Source organism: Salmo trutta, chromosome 27, assembly GCF_901001165.1.
Source record: "Salmo trutta chromosome 27, fSalTru1.1, whole genome shotgun sequence".
Classification (NCBI taxonomy): domain Eukaryota; kingdom Metazoa; phylum Chordata; class Actinopteri; order Salmoniformes; family Salmonidae; genus Salmo; species Salmo trutta.
Window position 1 is genome coordinate 3,480,682 of NC_042983.1, and position 19,933 is coordinate 3,500,614.

Consider the following 19,933-nt stretch of genomic DNA (forward strand, 5'->3'; position numbering starts at 1 on the left):
TATCTTTTAGATTCTTCAAAGTAGGCACCTTTGCTTTGATAACAGCTTTGCACACTCTTGGCATTCTCTCAACCAGCTTCATGAGGTAGTCACCTGGAATGCATTTCAATGAACAGGTGTGCATTGTTAAAAGTTAATTTGTGAAATTTCTTTCCTTCTTTATGCGTTTGAGCCAATCAGTTGTGTTGTGACAACGTAGTGGAGGTGTACAGAAGATAGCCCTATTTGGTAAAAGACCAAGTCAATATTATGGCAAGAACAACTCAAATAAGCAAAGAGAAATGACAGTCCATCATTACCTTAAGACATGAAGGTCAGTCAATGCGGAAAATTGATTCCATATGTGTTATTTCATAGTTTTGATGTCTTCACTATCATTCTACAATGTAGAAAATAGTACAAATAAAGAAAAACCCTTGAATGAGTAGGTGTCCAAACTTTTTCCTGGTACCTTATACATTTTTGATACCTACCTGGGTCCTACAATTCTATATTAAATAGCAAAATTATCCTTGGTATTACCATCTTAAAAAGTCCATATGTTAGCCCAGCCCCAGGGCCCTAGACTCTAGGGGGTTAAGACACTTTATGTTGGTGTTTCCTGTATTTTGACAGTTACCTGTTTGTCTCCCCACTCTATCCACACTGGTGAAAGGCTAATATTCTGAGTTCATCATCAATAACATCAGGCCTGCATCCCAAATAGGTCCCTATTCCCTATATAGTGCAACTACTTTTGACAAGTGCACTATACAGGGAATATGGTTCAATTTAAGATGCACACCAAGAAAGAGAGGCCTGCTAGGGGACTGGGATACTGTCACTGACGCCTCTCTGAGCTCTATACACATGGGCTAAGCAGAAATCACCTCACCCTACCTGGAAGCTAGCCCACGCTCCACCACCAGAAGACACAGAGCAGCAGTGACCAGTAAATACCAGTAGTGCCATCCCGACTTCTGGTCATGTTAAACAACAACAACCAAAAACAAAACAAACCTACATTATCCACATAGATCAACATGAGTGTCAATCTGTTACCAGATGCCTGTCTCTGAATATGCAAGGGGCAATCTGCATTTGAAATAACAACAAAGCGTCCTTCCCGTCCCTGTTTTTTTTTTAAGCTGAGGGAAGGGGCTGGAGAAAATCTAAACACTCTCAAATTCATAGACAGAGCTATAGATGCAAACGACCTACCAACAATGATAGTTTTAACCATGTTTTGAAGCTACAGTACATACACTTTTTTTAAAAAGGGTTCCAAAAGGTTTATTCGGCTGTTCCCATAGGAGTACCCTTTTTGGTTCCAGGTAGAACTCTTTTGGGTTCCATGTATGGTAAGGGTTCTACATGGAACCCAAAACTTGGAACCAAAAGGGTTCTTCAAAGGGTTTTCCTATTGGGACAGCCGAAGAACCCTTTTAGGTTCTAGATAACACCTTTTTTCTAAGAGTGTATTGTTTGTTTAAATTTCTTTGTTTACAAACATTGGAGTAAAACAAGCATATTTTGGGGGTTCTGGTAGGTGTACAACAGTTTAGCTAAGCTCATTTCTAAGTTATATTCTTTAAGAAAGAATGGGTATATATCATTCATAAGTCATACAATTAATTTAGAGCTGCAGCAATGTTTTTGGCGCTCTTTTTTAGATTTAGTTTAGTCTCAGTTACATTTGTGTCATTTACATAATGATTTAGTCTAGTTGTGTTCAAATTGAGGAAAACAGTGGGCCATTTTAGTCAACTAAATCTCCTTCAATCAGTGTGGATGAAGGGGAGGAGACAGGTTAAAGAAAGATTTTTAAGCTTAGAGACAATTGAGACATGGATTGTGTTTGTGTGCCATTCAGAGGGTGAATGGGCAAGACAAAGGATGTAAGTGCCTTTGAACAGGGTATTAAATTAGGCACACCATTTTGAGTGTGTCAAGAACCGCATCGCCGCTGGGTTTTTCATGCTCATCAGTTTCCCGTGTGTATCAAGAATGATCCACCACCCAAAGGACATCTAGCCAATGGCAGGCCAGTGGTCGAAAACGAGTCATTGATGAAAGAGGACAAAGGAGACTGCCAAATTGTGCAGAGCAGCTGATGGGCTATTGGCTACAGTTAGTCAACTGACAGTCCAGTACAACATTGGTGCCCCAAGACCAATAAAATAATGCACAACTCGTCTTACTTTGATACAAATGTGGTATGGCAGCCGATGACCTTACAGAGTTTCACTTCTTTCAACAAAAAACAAGAAACTGCGGTCGCAGTGGCCTAAGAAACGAAAACACTGGACAATGGAGAATTGGTAAAACATTGCCTGGTCTGATGAATTCGGGTTCCTGCTTTTTCATGCTGATGGGAGGACTAGGGTATGGAGAAAATCACATGAGTAGAAGCATCCATCATGATGTGTGTCAACATTGCAGGCTGGTGGTGTGATGGTGTGGGGTGTGTTTTCATGTCACACATTGGGCCACTTGATAAAAGTGGAGCAACGTTTGAATGCCACGGGATAACTGAACATCATTGCCAATAAGGTGCATGCCTTCATGGCAGCATATATCCATCAACGAATAGATTTTTTTCAGCTGGATATTGCCCCATGCCACAAGGCTAGGATTGTCCAGGAATGGTTCTGTGGAACGCATTGGAGTCAACATGGGACAGCATCCCTGTGGAATGCTTTTGACACCTCATTTGCTTTTGACAATTTGCCCCAAAAAATTGAGGCTGTTCTGAGGGCAAAGGTGGGTGCAACTTAATATTAGGACGGTGTTCCTAATGTTTTGTACACTCAGTGTATATTCCCTTGCCTTGCTTGGCCTGCCGTGGAGTGTAATAGTGCATGTCTAGATTGTACAGAGACCAAGCAATAGCAGGTACCCACTGCTTGCTGTACATGTGTGTTAGGTTAAGTGTATACCATCCCTGACTGGACTGGCCTGGCGTGCTTTATCATCTGGAGCGGACAGAGCTATACCATGGACCCGCTGCTACACGTGTGTTACGTTAACTATATCAAATGACTCCTGAAAGGCATTGCAATTAAAACCGTTGACGGTGCTGCTGGAGAAGGCTTTAATTGGATGTGGGCGTATTGACTGCTCATCTCCCTCACATCTATGGTTGATACAGTTAGCGGGAGAGGTCAAAGTTACTGGATGCATCCCAGATGGTGCTCTATTCCCTTTACAGTGCCCTACTTTTAAAGGGGATGGGGTGCCATTTGGGACACAGACAGAGACCCTTCCTCTCCCGTCCCTCTCCTTCTTTTATTCTAACCTCTCCTCCCTCTCAGAACCATGTTTCAGCCCCTGGGTCATGGGTGAGGCGCTCTTTCATGTTAATGTGCTGCTCAGCTGGTTGGGGAGCTCATCAAATAACAGCCCCCGTCCATCTGTAAGAAGAAGCCTACCAGAGGTGCTAGCTTCACCTCACCTGTCCTCACATTGTGTTTAGTAATAAGGCCATGTAGGCTTCACCTGACCTGACTCCCTGAAGTAAGACTGGCTTTCACAGTAACTAGGTACACATGTTCTTTGTAGAAGGTACAACAAAAAGGTAATTGAGTCTGTCTGTTAATCTTAACCTGTGTGGTAACACTTACCAACAAGGGCTAAGCAAATACCTGCGAGTAGGCTATAAAACACATAGACAAAATAGACATCACCCTCTGTCAGAAGAATTTTCTATCCCAATGATAATAACTAACAATCAATAAGCTTTGACTAATCCCCAAGGTTTGTAAGACACTGGGTTAAGAAGAATTAGGCAAAGAATTAGGCAAAGACTCAGCTTCTGCAAAAGGTCTGTACAATTTATTCAGAGAACGTTCTGAAGTCCCTAATACAAAGACATTCATTTTATGCTCACTCCCTACTTACGCACATACCTCCACACAAACAGTAGATGTCCTACACACATACATACACACGAACAGTAGGTGAGTTGTATCCCTCCCCGGAGTTCTCACCACTGTTAATCACTACCCAGCGCTGTCTGTTCCTTTCCCCCGAGATTAGAGGAACCTTGAGAGTTACTCCCTTTCTTCTCTAAGTTCTCTCACTAGGTCAGGTCAAACACAGTCTACTATTTTCTTAGGCCCACTCATACATTTCTCTTCCTCCCGGATCTCTACTAGACCTCATGGGACTTACGTTTAGTACTTTAATTATTCATTATACATGCTATATAACTACTAATTACTAATTAGTTACGTTTCAGGGTTGGATTCTTTAATCATTTACCTTTAAACCAATTACTCCCTTATCACCCTCACATATACAATTAATAACATTAAGTACAGCCATTTTAAAAGTAACGTTCCGTCTTAGTGCATGACATTGGATAAGTGTTTGAGTTAAGGATGCGGCAAATGACTACCTTTTTAGCAGCATGTGTTTGACGTTGGAATATATGTGCACAATCGGTAGACGGTTCTGATTAAAATGTCCTGGTTTGCATCGCCGAGCAGTGCCCAATAAATCATTTTATCCAATAGTTAGATGCTACAGTATCACCACCCTCCAAATCAAAACCCAATATGGATGTCAATGTTTGTGCGCACATGTCCATTCTACTTCTTGTCTGCTTCCTGGCTGCAGCAACATAATGCCCATATTGAATACCACAGTATGAGGCATAAAACCTGGAAATGGTTCCAATCATTTCTTTCCCCCATCCATTTTTTCATCAGGGATTTTAGAACAACGTCATATAAGGTTTGTGTTTCATGTAGGCTTACCCTGGTGTGACGTTATGAAAACCGTGCAAATCTCTCTTGTACAAGGTAACTTTTATCAATAATTAGCATTTAATTTTTTTTGAGTAATTTGAGGCATATATATTGATAAAACTCACCTTGTCCGAGAGAGAATTACACGGCTATCAAAACGTCATGCCAAGGTAAGCCTACACCAAACACAATTCATTTGAATTTTTTTGTAAAATTCACAATGTGAAAAATGAATGGTGGAAAAACCATTTGAACCATTTTCATGTTTTTATGGGTATTATGGCGCTTCCACTGTGGCGGTCTATTGAAAGGCTGAGTAGCTTGGACAAACAGGTGTAAAACAGACAGGTGTGCGAGCAAGATGAGAAGACAACATGGAATCCGTGTTTGGTTTGGTTCTGGAGGGGGTTGGTAGAATCTCGTAATTGGATTCAATTGTTTCTTGGGCACTGCTCGACGATGCAAATGGCGACCCCATAATCAGAACCGTGTACCGATTACTGATATACATTCGGACATGAGAAAAGTGATACAAAACAGGTAGGTAGGCCTATGTGTTATAAGACTAGTTCCACTTGGTTTAAACTGGGCTAAAACAAGCAACATGTTTCATTGACTTGATCTCTGGCGGTTCTTATCACGGAGTTAGGCCTACTCTCCGTGCCCAAATAATATAAATGCATAAAATTAGTCATTGATTAAAATTGTTTGTTGGGTACTGTAGGAGAAAGACATTACATTCTTTTATAATGTCCAATGTTTCCCCGTAATTGCATTGTTGATCAACAGTGAAAAGACAACAACTGTGTAGCCTATTTGAGTTTATACAATGGGTCGGTCTAATCCTAGATGCTGATTGGTTAAACCGTGTTCCAACCCGGGTCTATTCCACAAGTTACCACCAGCTAAGGCTATGACATTGAAATGCCTATTGACTATTCCATCTGACTGCGTAATCCACTGTCTCATCAGCCCAGACAAGCAATTTCTAAACTTGATCTCAACTGTCTTTTTTAAAAAGCATATTGATGAGTTAGTTAAGAATCTGAGAATAGAAATGGGCTTCTTCAATAGAAATAGGTCCTGCCTCTCGTTAAATAGTAGAAAGTAGATTATTCAGTCAACGTTCCTATCGGCGACATCATCTATATGAACGCAGCTCCCAATTCTTTAATGCCGTTAGAAGCAGTTTATCATAGCACACTGCGCTTTATTACGGGAGATAATTTTAGTACACATCACTACATTCTCCACCAGAAAGTTGGTTGGCCCTCTTATGTCAGGTAGGTTGATACATTGCTATGTTTTCATTTACAAAGCCCTTTTTACAAAACGTCCCACTGTACTTAACATCCTTAATAAACTTCAGACATACAAGTTATCACATCTGGTCTCAGGCATGGCTAACTTTGGAAATTCCTTTGATCTCTACTGAGTTAGGTAAACCAGCTTTTGGTTTTCTTGCACGATTAATGTTATTAATGTTAAAAAAAAATTCTGGTGCCTCTAGGGCAATTCAGAAAGCTGATTGAGGACCTTATGATGAACATATGAACATGTTTTGCTTTCTATTTTTATATTTTGACGTGTGCATTTTCTGTAATTTACTGTATGTAATTCATCTGTAAAAGAGACCTTAAAAAAACCATCTAGACATTACCATTTATTTTAGACTAGCATTTGGTTTTCAACAGCGGAGATTTCTATTAACCTTGCTGTCTGTTTCTAGGACATTTGTAACATTGTTTCAATATTGAAATTCGATCTCCAGCTATTCCATAGTAATGAACGTGTCGGGAAGAGACAGAGTCTGGCAACTTTTCTCAGCCAGTTGAAATCATGAGTCAGTATACTTTTTATGGATATATACAAATAAATACCAATAGAAAAACACAAAATGCAGCTAGTTTTCCAGAAAACCATCTAGACATTTCCAGAAAACTAGCTCCTCTCAGCACACTTGCCTAGCTCCTCTGAACAGTGTCCTGGCGAGAGAGCAAATGTTCTATGCTAGGCGAAATTGTGCATCATTAGCAAATTGTTATGGTTGTATTTCGCCCCCAAATCACTAGAAAACAGCTTAAACAAACGCAAATGTAGCTACTCTGCTGTTTTTCTGGCTGCACTGTTTGACGTGACTGTGCTAGCCAAAGTTGACTAGCTAGCAGGCAAGCAAGGGATAAGAACGTTGCCAGCCATCATGAAAACGGAACATTTATAACGAACGACTGGGTTGCATCAATAGATTTAGAACAAACATAATTAAAGTGGAATTGACAGCGTTTTAACTACTTTGCAGATATGAAACAAACAGACAATCATAATATCAGTCACAAATACCAAATTCCTAGGTTAGGTTCTAAAAACTGGTTCTATTTGACTCAAAATTCCATGACATACAGTAAGGCATTGTTGGCAGAATAGATGGATGCAGTTCAATGCATGATTAATATAATTCACCAATACATTTTTTGGTAGTCGAAAATATATTGCTATCAGGTTGTAATTCACAGCTGACCTCGTACATTGTTTGCTGCCGCCACTCATTTGGGATGCACCGTTTCAGTTTCAATAACTCAATATTAACAAAAATGGACGACTGTAACTAAGGCTGGGAATGTCAATACAATCAAACTAGCAAGGGCATTGATCACAAGTCAGTCATAATGTGGCTAACAGGCTAGCGCACATGTGTCAAACACCAGGCCTGCGAGCCGAATTGGACACACAAGCGAGTATAAATGAGTCAACAGTTGAGCAGTGTTGCCAACTCCTCAGTAAGGAAAGTAGCTATTGGCTGTCCTAAAAGTCGATAGAAGTCACTAAATGATGTCATCACCTAGTTTGTATAATTGGCCATGTTCATGTAATTGTGATGGACGCTGTAGGAGAGAGGAATACCGTCGTGGGAGAGACAAAAAGTGAGTAAAAAACACCCTAAATATGTTTACAACTACAAATGAGCAAGCTGCAGAGAGTGGCACACACAGCGAATAAGAACCAGATATTTTAGGCCATATTCCTCCTTCAACACTTTATGGACCCGATTGTTAATCCCCGTCATAACAGAGGCATTGTCAGTCCCTATCCCCAGGAGTTTCTCTCTTTTAAGACAACACTTCTCGAGGAAAGCCACAACAGCATGGGCTATAGATTTGGCACCTCCTCCCTCCAACTCAACAAGCCCCAGAAATGTTGATACAATTGTCTGCTTGGTGTCACTAAAGTACCTTATCACAACCCTCAGGTACTTAGAAACACTTACATCCGTGGACTCATCGAGGAGGAGGCTGGTCACCCACATCGGCGACCAACTTTTTCAGAAAGTATGGTGCTAGAACACCATTAATCATTTCTGTGAACTTTGTCCTGTGCATTCTGAAGTGGGTAGCAGCAGTGGAGTCTGAGAAAGCAGCTCTACATGCTTCTCCAATGTGATCACATTTCAAGTGAAGCTGGTTGAGAGAATGCCAAGAGTCTGCAAAGCTGTCTTCAAGGAAAAGGGTGGCTATTTTGAAGATACTCAAATATAAAATATATTTTTATTTGTTTAACCTGTTAGGGCTAGGGGGCAGTATTTACACGGCCGGATAAAAAACGTACCCGATTTAATCTGGTTACTACTCCTACCCAGTAACTAGAATATGCATATAATTATTGGCTTTGGATAGAAAACACCCTAAAGTTTCTAAAACTGTTTGAATGGTGTCTGTGAGTATAACAGAACTCATATGGCAGGCAAAAACCTGAGAAGATTCCTTAAAGCAAGTGCCCTCTCTGACAAGATCTTGAAAAATGGGTGTCTGATTATTTCTGGCTGGGTACTCTGCTGACATAATCTAATGTTTTGCTTTCGTTGTAAAGCCTTTTTGAAATCGGACAGTGTGGTTAGGTTAACGAGAGTCTTGTCTTTAAAATGCTGTAAAATAGTCATATGTTTGAGAAATTGAAGTAATAGCATTTCTAAGGTATTTGAATAACGCGCCACAGGATTCCACTGGCTGTTACGTAGGTGGGACGATTTGGTGCCACCTACCCTAGAGAGGTTAACACTTTTTTCATTACTACATATGTGTTATTTCGTAGTTTTGATGTCTTCACTATTATTCTACAATGTAGAAAATAGTAAAAATAAAGAAAAACCCTTGAATGAGTAGGTGTGTCCAAACTTTTGACTGGTACTGTACGTCTCGTGTCTGAGCCGTTGAATTGCGACTCCACTTTGTCTCTGTGCTGACGTTTTGTCTGTTTATTGCCTTACGGAGGGAATGACCACACTGTTTGTATTCCGCCATATTCCCAGTCACCTTGTCATGGTTAAATAAGGTGGTTCGTGTTTTGTGCATTTGCTGCCATCTATCCACGGTTTCTGGTTTGGGTAGGTTTTAATAGTCACAGTGGGTACAACATCTCAAATAGTCCTTTTAATGAGTTGAGATCTGACGGACATTTCCACCTGACCTAATTAAAGAGCACTGGCCAAGCTGCGCAAGTGGCCATGAATTAAAGGGCGATTCCACCAACTCCATGGGCCTTTTCTACAGGCACCCCGGAATTGTGTTAAATTCCACACTCCTCAAAAGGCTCATCGCTCCACGTCCTCTTTCATCTCAGGGAGAGGAATTAATCGGGCAACTGGCCGGATATATGTCCAGTACAGTCCAGTATCATTACTACTTGGCCAGTGTCCAGGCTGGCCTTTTCTCTCCGCAATTTCCCTCTGTGCTGTAGGCTTGGTAGGTAATCCCAATTAATCGGGCCCAGAAATGGTCAACCAAGATCTAGCTGTGCCAATGAGGTTGGTATCAGCATACATGGCTTGAGGAAGTGAGGCGTCTCGGCGCCCCATCAAAAGCAGATTTGTTGTGACCGGAAATTTGCTCTAAAACACTATACTTTTCTCTCAATCTCATGTTTAAATATGTCAAATAGCATGAGAGTTGCAAACATTATAAAACTGCTAATGTTTCTCTCTGCCCCATAACATGTTCTTGTTATAATAATGTTATCTGGCTTAGGGTTGGCTAACACTACATTATCCTGCACATCCTTTACCTTTCCCTTTTCCATATTGTGTAGACCTGTGCTGGATTTATGGCATTTTAGAGCTTTTTGAATAATTCCTTTTTTCTATTTTACTGATGATTTTGAACCCCTGCTCAGATGAAACCTCTCCTTGATGAAACAATTGATCAGTCACTCTCCCCATCCCCACCTACAGATACTCCTGGCTGGCTGAGTTAGTGCCGTATAGCCTATTTGAGCCAATGCAAACACAACACTATTTAGGATATCTAGTTTATTCGGCATACTGACTCGCTTTGATAGAAACCCTGAACATTCTGCAATGCAATTGTGGTCCACAAGGGACCCTATTTATAGTATCTGTAGGCTAGCCAGGGCTTAAAAAAATATCTAGACATAACTACTAGACATTTACATATGTATTAATTTCACCTTTCATGCTACACAAAGATAAATAGCATACATTTTTCTAAACTAATCTGTTAGTTGGACTTATTGCACCCGTTACTGAAATGGTTGTTCCAGTTTAGATGGTTTAGGTACTCTACTTTATTATTTTTTCTAACCCTGGCAATTATTCTGAATACAAGATTGTGGGTGAATATCATTTTTATTTATTATCCACAGTCAGGCTGGATTCCAATAGTTATTAGACTTTTTTTTATTTCATCTTTATATAACCAGGTAGGCTAGTTGAGAACAAGTTCTAATTTACAACTGCGACCTGGCTGTCACGGCTCTCTACGAGAGGTGGGTGTAGGAGTCAGGCGCAGGAGAGGAGTAAATGCAATCAAAAATGTTTAATAAAGTCCATCCAAAAACATACAGGCACAGGACTAAATACACAGTCCAAAAACACCACTAGAACAAAAATTCTAGGGAAAACACCTGAATGAACAATATCACATCACCCAGCATAAACACAGGGAAACGAAAATAAACCCGCACGAAACAAAGCGGGTAAGGAGAAAATAAATACCCAAACGAATCAACCTAAACAAGGAACAGGTGCACAATCAAAACAGACAAGACCAAACGAAAAAGAAAAAAGGATCGGTGGCAGCTAGTAGACCGGCGACAACGACCGCCGAGCACCACCCGAAAAGGGAGAGGAGCCACCTTCGGTGGAAGTCGTGACACTGGCCAAGATAAAGCAAAGCAGTGCGACACAAACAACAACACAGAGTTACACATGGAATAAACAAGCGTACAGTCAATAACACAATAGAAAAAAAGAAAGCTGCAGCTGCAGCGATCGGTTAGTTGCTCAGACAGCTGATGTTTAAAGTTAGTGAGAGAAATATAAGTCTCCAGCTTCAGTGACATCACTTTGCAAGCCAGCATAATGTGACTTGAAGCTGGTTTTGCAGGTATATTCTGGTATGCTGGTGACCAGTTTGTGTCCAAAACACAACGAAGTCTGGTCATCAGCAAAAACACAACGAATGCTGGTCTCCTGCGAAAACACAACGAAGGCTGGTCTCCAGACCATGCTGGTCTTTTTCAGCAGCTACCCTGAAGGAGCAGAACCTAACGCAACGCCAAGATTATGCATTGTAATCTATTATAATAAATGGTTAAACAGTGCTTTCTTTATGAACTAAAGCGATTTAATCTATGTCAAATTGTTAATTTGTTCCTGTTAAGCGCTAAGCTCATAAGCTTCACATCCAAAGCTCACGTTTGTATGATATAATACCATGTGTCACTGCATAGGGCTACATGTATAGGGCTAAATTTTTGGGGTGTAAAATAATGAATACAATTGCAATGGAATTAAACTGATTAGAGCCCATAAAGCTTTTTCATTTAAGTGAATAACACAGACACCCAAACTTCTCTCAACACAATATAACTCATAACAAAATGGATTGCTGTAGATTAAAAAGCAGATATGGACAGTAACCCCTATGCAGAATATACAGTAGATAGTGTCAGGAGCTCCAATTCCCTGCGTCCTTGTCTCAGCTGTCTAACAAGCTCAAATCCTCAGGCTTCACTCATTCTCTTCTGACCTTACATCAACGTCTTATGCAAAGCTGGCAAAGCAGAGATAAAGAGAGAGAGACTTAGAAAAGAAAGAGATCAGATGAGATCCTTGACTGATCCCTAGCCATGCCTTCCTCTGCCTTGTCACCCTGGACTGGGGCTTCTCTGCTTCTCTTTCATATCCAGCACAGGGTTGCCGCCTGCTCATTGAGATGTAAGAGTTGCCTGATCAGGGTTCGAAGACATGGGCATGTTCCTGGAATCAAAGGGGAGGAGAGGGAAGGAGAGGAAATAGAAAGATGGAGATAAGGAGAAGGAATGAGAGGGAAGGAGAGGGAAGGAGTTATTTATGGATGGGGAGGAATGTATTGTTGGAAGAATGTATTGTTCCTGGAATAAAACAGATCCTGGCCCTGTCCTGAATTATTGCTAGAAAATGTGACAGAAACCAATAAAACAACCAAATAGAAAATGATAAAAGTAGAATAATCCTCAAAATCCTATCTGAATATAAACTATAATGAGATTAAAACCAGCATACTGTATATTATCTTGGAATGCTTTGGGTTATTGTCTTGCTGGAAGATCCACTTGCTGCCAAGTGTCATCCTCCTGGAATAGGCAACCAGGTTTTTGGTTAAAATGTCCTGGCACTTGATAGAGTTTAGGACCTTAACAAGGGCCTCAGGTCCAGTGGGTGCAAAATAGCCCCACAAAATCAAAGATCCACCACAATATTTTACCGTATGCATGGGGTACTTTTCTGCATATGCTTCTGTTTTTCAACATCAAACCCATCACTGCACTGGTGTTTGTGACCAAAGAAGAGCTCTATTTTCATGACAAAATGTTGCTTAGGGCCCCCAAAACGGGGCGGCAGGTAGCCTAGTGGTTAGAGCGTTAGGCCAAGTAACTGAAAGGTTGCTAGATTGAGTCCCCGAACTGACAAGGTAAAAATCTGTCATTCTGCCCCTGAACAAGGCAGTTAACCCACTGTTCCTAGGCCGTAATTAAGAATTTGTTCTTAAATGACTTGCCTAGTTAAAAAAGGTTAAATATATATTTTTTTAAATACGCTGAGGACACTGCATGTGTGGGTATGGATGTTGGTATGCAGAACCGCGAGCCATTGCGGCCCCTCATGATGAGTTCAGATGTTTCGTGGTCCCCACACACATCAAAGTTGTCCATCCCTGGTATTAGTATAAAATAATATAATTTCCCCATTTTTTGGAGAATGCAATATAGCTCAGTATTTGTATTATTTATTTTGTATAGTCTTTTTTTGCTCATCTTTATCAAGGGTGTCAATAATTATGAACTTCACTTCATCTTAAAATTCCGTATTTCTAATAATACTGATTTGCCAGTGTTAATGGTGAGGTGAAATATCAAGTCTGCTACTGTCATGGTGACTGAGGTGAGGGTTGAAGAAATTACAGGGAATGTTTTGTAAGACTTCAGTGCGGCTCTTGACATTAGCGATCATGATCTGCTACTGGAAAAACGTATGTGTTATGACTTTACATCCCCTGCTATATTGTGGATAAAGAGTTACCTGTCTAACATAACCCAAAGGGTGTTCGTTAATGGAAGCCTCTCCAACATAATCCAGGTAGAATCAGGAATTCCCCAGGGCAGCTGTTTAGGCCCCTTATATTTTTCAATCTTTACAAAAGACATACCACTGGTTTTGAGTAAAGCCAGTGTGTCTATGTACAGTACACAGATGATTCAACACTATACACGTCAGCTACTACAGCGACTGAAATGACTGCAACACTTAACAAAGAGCTGCAGTTAGTTTCAGAATGGTTTGGAAGTATGCTTGGGGTCATTGTCCATTGGGAAGACCCATTTGCGACCAAGCTTTAACTTCTTTACTGATGTCTTGAGATGTTGCTTCAATATAGCCACATAATTTTCCTGCCTCATGATGCCATCTATTTTGTGAAGTGCACCAGTCCCTCCAGCAGCAAAGCATCCCCACAACATGATGCTGCCACCCCCATGCTTCACGGTCGGGATGGTGTTCTTCAGCTTGCAAGAATCCCCCTTTGTCCTCCAAACATAATGATGGTCATTATGGCCAAACAGTTCTATTTTTATTTCATCAGACCAGAGAACATTTCTCCAAAAAGTACCATCTTTGTCCCCATGTGCAGATGCAAACCGTAGTCTGGCTTTTTAATGGTTGTTTTGGAGCAGTGGCTTCTTCCTTGCTGAGCGGCCTTTCAGGTTACGTCGATCTAGGACTTGTTTTACTGGGGATATAGATACTTTTGTACCTGTTTCCTCCAGCATCTTCACAAGGTCCTTTGCTGTTGCTCTGGGATTGATTTGCACTTTTCACACCAAAGTTTGCTCATCTCTAGGAGACAGAACGCGTCTCCTTCCTGAGCGGTATGACAGCTGCGTGGTCCCATGGTGTTTATACTTGCAATCTATTGTTTGTACAGATGAATGCGGTACCTTCAGACATTTGGAAATTACTCCCAAGGATGAACCAGGCTTGTGGAGGTCTACGAGGTCTTGGCTGATTTCTTTAGATTTTCCCATGATGTCAAGCAAAGAGGCACTGAGTTTGAAGGTAGGCCTTGAAATACATCCACAGGTACACCTCCAATTGACTCAAATTATGTTAATTAGCCTATCAGAATCTTCTAAAGTCATTACATAATTTTCTGGAATTTTTCAAGCTGTTTAAAGGCACAATCAACTTCTGACCCACTGGAATTGTGATACAGTGAATTATAAGTAAACAATTGTTGGAAAAATGACTTGTGTCATGCACGAAGTAGATGTCCTAACCGACTTGCCAAAACTATAGTTTGTTAACAAGAAATTTGTGGAGTAGTTGAAAAACAAGTTTTAATGACTCCAACCTCAGTGTATGTAAATTTCTGACTTCAACTGTAGTTCCAAACGTCAAATTTCGATGTGTTTTTGCTGATGCTCTGTATTGTTCTTTCTGCTGCTTTGTATCGTTCCATTTCTCCAAACTTCAAATTTAGAAGTTATGGGTTAAGTTTAGAAACTCATTCCGAACAGGGCCGGCTCTTCAGGGTGCAAAGCTGGGCATGGACCCCCCCGATAGAATTGTGCCCCCCAAATTTGGATACCCCATAAATATAACAAATGGTATATGAACAACTCTGCCCAGCTTGTCCAGCTGGCATTTAAGAGGAAATTTCATCATGAAGGAGAATGGAATCAGCAACTTCTCATGAGGTTCAACACAACATCAAGGATGCTGCAACTCTTCTAAATGGTAACCTACAACCTTTATGGCCCTGTCCGCCGTGCCAGAATTATTTACTCATTGGTTTCTTCGTCATGTAAGCCTACTGGTTGTTTGGCACTTTTTTTAAATGTAATGTTTAGTTTATTAGGCCTTTGCTTTGAACTTCAATTCATCTTTTAGATTTATCTGTGCCTCCCGAGTGGCTTGGTGGTATAAGGCACTGCATCGCAGTGCTAGAGGCATCATTACAGATCCAGGTTTGATCCTGGGCTGTGTCGCAGCTGGCCGCGACCAGGAGACCCATAAGGCGGCGCACAATTGGCCCAGCATTGTCCTGGTTAGGGGAGGGTTTGGCCGGCTGACTTCGGTCGCCAGCTGTACGGTGTTTCCTCTGACATGTTGGTGCTTCTGGGTTAAGCAAGCAGTGTGTCAAGAAGCAGTGCAGCTTGGCGGGGTTGTGTTTTGGAGGACGCATTACTCTCAAATGTCATTAGGCTACTTGCTTTTGCGGGTCAAATTGCTTTTGATAGATATACAGCTTTGCGTTATTTGATGGGTATAGGGACAATGACCAATGTAGCCTAATTGGTTGTGCTCCGAGGTGAGCCCTGCCGCCATGTTCCTGTTGTCCTGGCTGTCAACTCCAGTGGTGCTGAAATTGGCAGCACATCTAACATTATCCATTTATCGCGCTAACTGGTGTAGGAAGCGTTCTGTCTATGGTCAAGAATGATGGTTACATTGTGCGGTGTGTCCTGTTTTAATGAGCGAATCTTGGGCTTCCAGTCTTTGTGGGGCTTCTCTACAACATTGTGTGCTTTTTTGTGTGTAAAATTACGCTTGTGTATATGGCTGCATTTCAGAAAAGCCTAGATTTAAAATGTTGAACATTTTGTATGTCGCAGTAGTACGACCAATACCATGTGTAGCCTACTAACAGAAGTAGGCAAACGTTCTCTCTGTATGTGTACAGTATGTGAAACTCTCCAACACAGAAACTCACCTGGAGAAGTGGAGGCTTGGTTACACTCATTGCGTAGTGTCACAAATCCGACAGCAATGAGGCCTATAGTTCTAATGATTGAAGTTCAAGCTGTGAAGCCTGTAAGAATCTTTGATAGCCTTGTGGTGCTCATTCTGTCGAGCTGATCTGTGCGTGTTGATGGGCACAAATTACATGTAGGCCTATCTTTCTTGTGTCAGTTGTTGATTTGTACGGCTACATTTTTGTACATTTGAACAGTAGTAGGACCAATCTACCTTGTTTTATTAGGGCTCCCCCCATGGATTTAACATGCCCCCAGTGTCCACAACTGGGATCAAAGACACAACCTTCTGATCCAGAGTCATGAGATTGTCTTTTCACCACCCCTGTCCACAACACCCAAGCAAAACCCAATGTCTCTTTTACAGATGAGCCCGTCCATATACACTATGCACATCAATAATTACATCAACACAAGAAAAGCAAAACACAATCATAGAACACATTCTTTAGTTAAAAGGTCATCAACCAATTCATCCAGCCTTGGCGATTATTCCACAAGTAAGGTGCAAAAAAACTAAAAGCAGATTTACCTAATTCAGTGGAGATCAAAGGGATCTCCAGAGTTAGCCATCCCTGAGGCCGGGTCGGGTACAGTATGTCGAACGTCTGTAAGTTAACAATGAGGTAAGGTATGGCGGTAGTTTATGCCCGGAGGGCTTTATACACAAAAAGAGTGCAATGCATTGATCTACGAGACTTCAAAGAGGGTCAGCCTACTTGCTGATACAGAATGCAATAATGTGTACTGAACTTATTGCCCATTAAAAGCGTAGTGCGCTATGATAAACTGTGTCTATTGGCTTCAATACAGTGGCTGCTGCATTCATATAGATAATTTCGCCATTGTCTATATCCGGTATGAATGTCGACTAAATGATTTTGTTTTCTGCTATTTAATGAAAGACATGACCTATTCCTATAAAATAAGCCTATTTTAAGGATTAATTTCTTAACTAACTCATCAACATGCTTTTTGAAATATAGCTTTCGTCAATTCAGATACCCAGATATTTATAAGCGGGGACACGATCAATGAGGGCACCATCCAATGAAGGAAGACTGAAGCCTGGTCAACCTTGGGGGCAATTGCATACACAACAGTGTCATGTAAAAAAAAAAATATTTGATTGAGCAACATTATTTATATAGACAGGACCTAAAATCAATCCATGTGGGACACCTTTCGTAATATCAATGAAACACCATCAGAAAAAACACATTGTGTCCTGTCTGTCAAGTAATTTTCTAACCAATTACATGACACCTGATCCATACTGATTGCAGACAAATGTTGAATTAATAAAGAGTGGTTAACGGTATAAAAAGCTTTTGATATGTGAATAAAGCAAGCATCCAGTGTTTCCTGAAACCAGACTGATGAACATGTAGAATAAATCTCGTAGCTAGGAAGGATCTAAGCTGACAGTGGATTAATGATTCGAAAATCTTTGCTAGGCGTGAGCATCTTTGTGGAGAGCACATGGGCCACCTTCCAAACTCTGGGGATAGCACTAGAGATCACCGTCAGATTAAAAATACGCGTCAATGACTCAGCAATCAGGAGAGCAGAAAGCTGCAACAAGAAAGGATCAAGCAAATCAGTCCCAGTGGATTTAAAAAAAAACATAAATCTTAAGCGAGGCATATAGCATGTCACAAGAAGAAATATGTTGAAATGAAAACAAAGCTTCACTAGTAGTTGACTGATCTGCCATTGAGCCAACTGGAGGTTGGGAGAGGGAAGAGCAGTCGACTGACTGACCAGGGTTAATTAAACCATTATTTCTTTAAAATAAAAAACCTGACGAGATAAAATGCTGTTTAAAAGCATATTTTTCTCATTAATGATGCCAGAGTCTACTTAGAGAGGGAAGGAGAGGATATTCCACAATTCAGTTCATTAACTGTTTTCCAAAATGTAGACGGATCACCAGCAGAGTCTGAGAACATAGAAAGTAGCTTGATTTTGTTTTCTTAATTGAGGAAGTACATATATTTCTCAATTGCCTGAAGTGCGGCCAATCAGCTACAGAGTCAGTTTCTCTAGCCTTGTCCCAGGCCTGATTTCTCATCATAATGAGATCTGAAAGTTCTATAGAGAACCAATTTGTTGGTTTTGTTCTATTTTTAACTCTAAGGTGTTTAAAGGGAGCATCTGCTAGAGATATAAAAATAGATGAGAAATGTTCAAGAGCCTTTTCAGGGTCAGGCATGCAGCTGATAGAGGAAAGCTCAGAGCAATGCATATCATGAAAAATGTCAGGGGAGTTTTTTTTTACATTTCTCTTTATAATTATATGAGAATCAATGTTTTTCTGTTTGGTATCTCTAATACATGCAGTAGGACAGTGATCACTGGTGTCCTTAGCAAAGACACCACTCAATAAGTACTTGTGGGGGCAATTTGTCAAAATTAGGTAAATCAGTGAGTAGTTTGCTGAGTTTCTTACATTAATCCGGTGTAGGTTTGAATCTTAGTTGAGTCAGGTTAATGTCAAGACAAATATTCTTCAAATGATCAGAGGCCGGGGTAAACCAATCCAGTTAAAAAAACTTTTAAAATAACTAATTCAGATTGAAAGGTTTTGAATATTCAGCATCCGTTAGTGCAGAAGGGGGGCTGTAAATACCAGCTACAAACAAATGCTTGATTATGTAAGGTTCTTATACTGTTCTGTGCTGTAGTGGAGTTGATTGTCCAATGTAATCTTTTTTATTCTTGTTGTGTTCCATCTGTTACACTGAAACTAACATCAAATAGGTTTTATATTCTATCTGACCTACAATCACAAAAAGTTTCAAACAATTTATAGAACCAATTCATGCTGATAATGTGAAGTGCATACACACAGTAGGCCTATACAGTGGACCATAAGTCCTTAAGTTCACTGTATAACTCTCAACTTACAGACAGCTTATGAAAAGTTCAATTGATTTTGCTACTGTGGGAGAAATACACCCACTGACATCTGTCATTGTGTCCCCATATCACCCAGAAGACAGCATCAAACCAAAGCTATACTTTGAGACTAATGATCTGGGTCTGTACTGCTCACCCGAACATCCTCTACTCTGTATAAGAAACCCAGAGTCAACAGACAGACAGAGCACATTAAGATGCAGAGTGAGAGAGTGATAGAGCGAGAGAGTGACAGTTTCAAGGAATATAGCCTTGTGGGCCGATAACGTATGACTTTACCGCCGTTGAGGATGACATGACATGTTTGCATTTCCCACCTTCTAGATGTAGTGGCCGTCAGGCGTGATCTGGCACCCTATTCCCTAAATTATGGACTACTTTTGACCAGAGCTTATGGGCCTTTGATCAAAGGTAGTGCACCATATAGGGAATAGGGTGCCAGTTGGGGCACAGCGTAATTACAACTTAATGTGAACAAGTCAACATTGTATTTATTCCAATGAGTTAATAATAAGGTTCTGGACAGAGTGTGAAAACAATTCCATCACTGCTATTGTCTTCTCCAGGCCACTGAGGGAAAATTACCTGTCATGAGGTCTGCAAGGGCAAAAATTATATCTGACTAGGTATGCATCTCAAATGGTACCCTATTCTCTATTTAGTGCACTTATTTTGTCCAGCTAGGGGTCTGGTTAAAAGAAGTGCACTATATGGGAAATAGGGTGCAAGTTGGGAGGCACTCCTAGTGTCACCTCAATGAAGACCCAGCAGCATTGTGAGTGAACACTATGTCCTACAAGTTGAAAAAAATGTGTGATATCTGTCTCACATTCTGTTCCTAATAATGACAGCAGCTGTGGAAAGAGGGATTGGATGAAGGGAATCTTGATTGGTTTTCCTCAATGCAATGTAGAGTGTTTCTTTATGAAGCCTGGCATGTACTACATTCAGGGTATCTTGTAAAATATTGATATTGA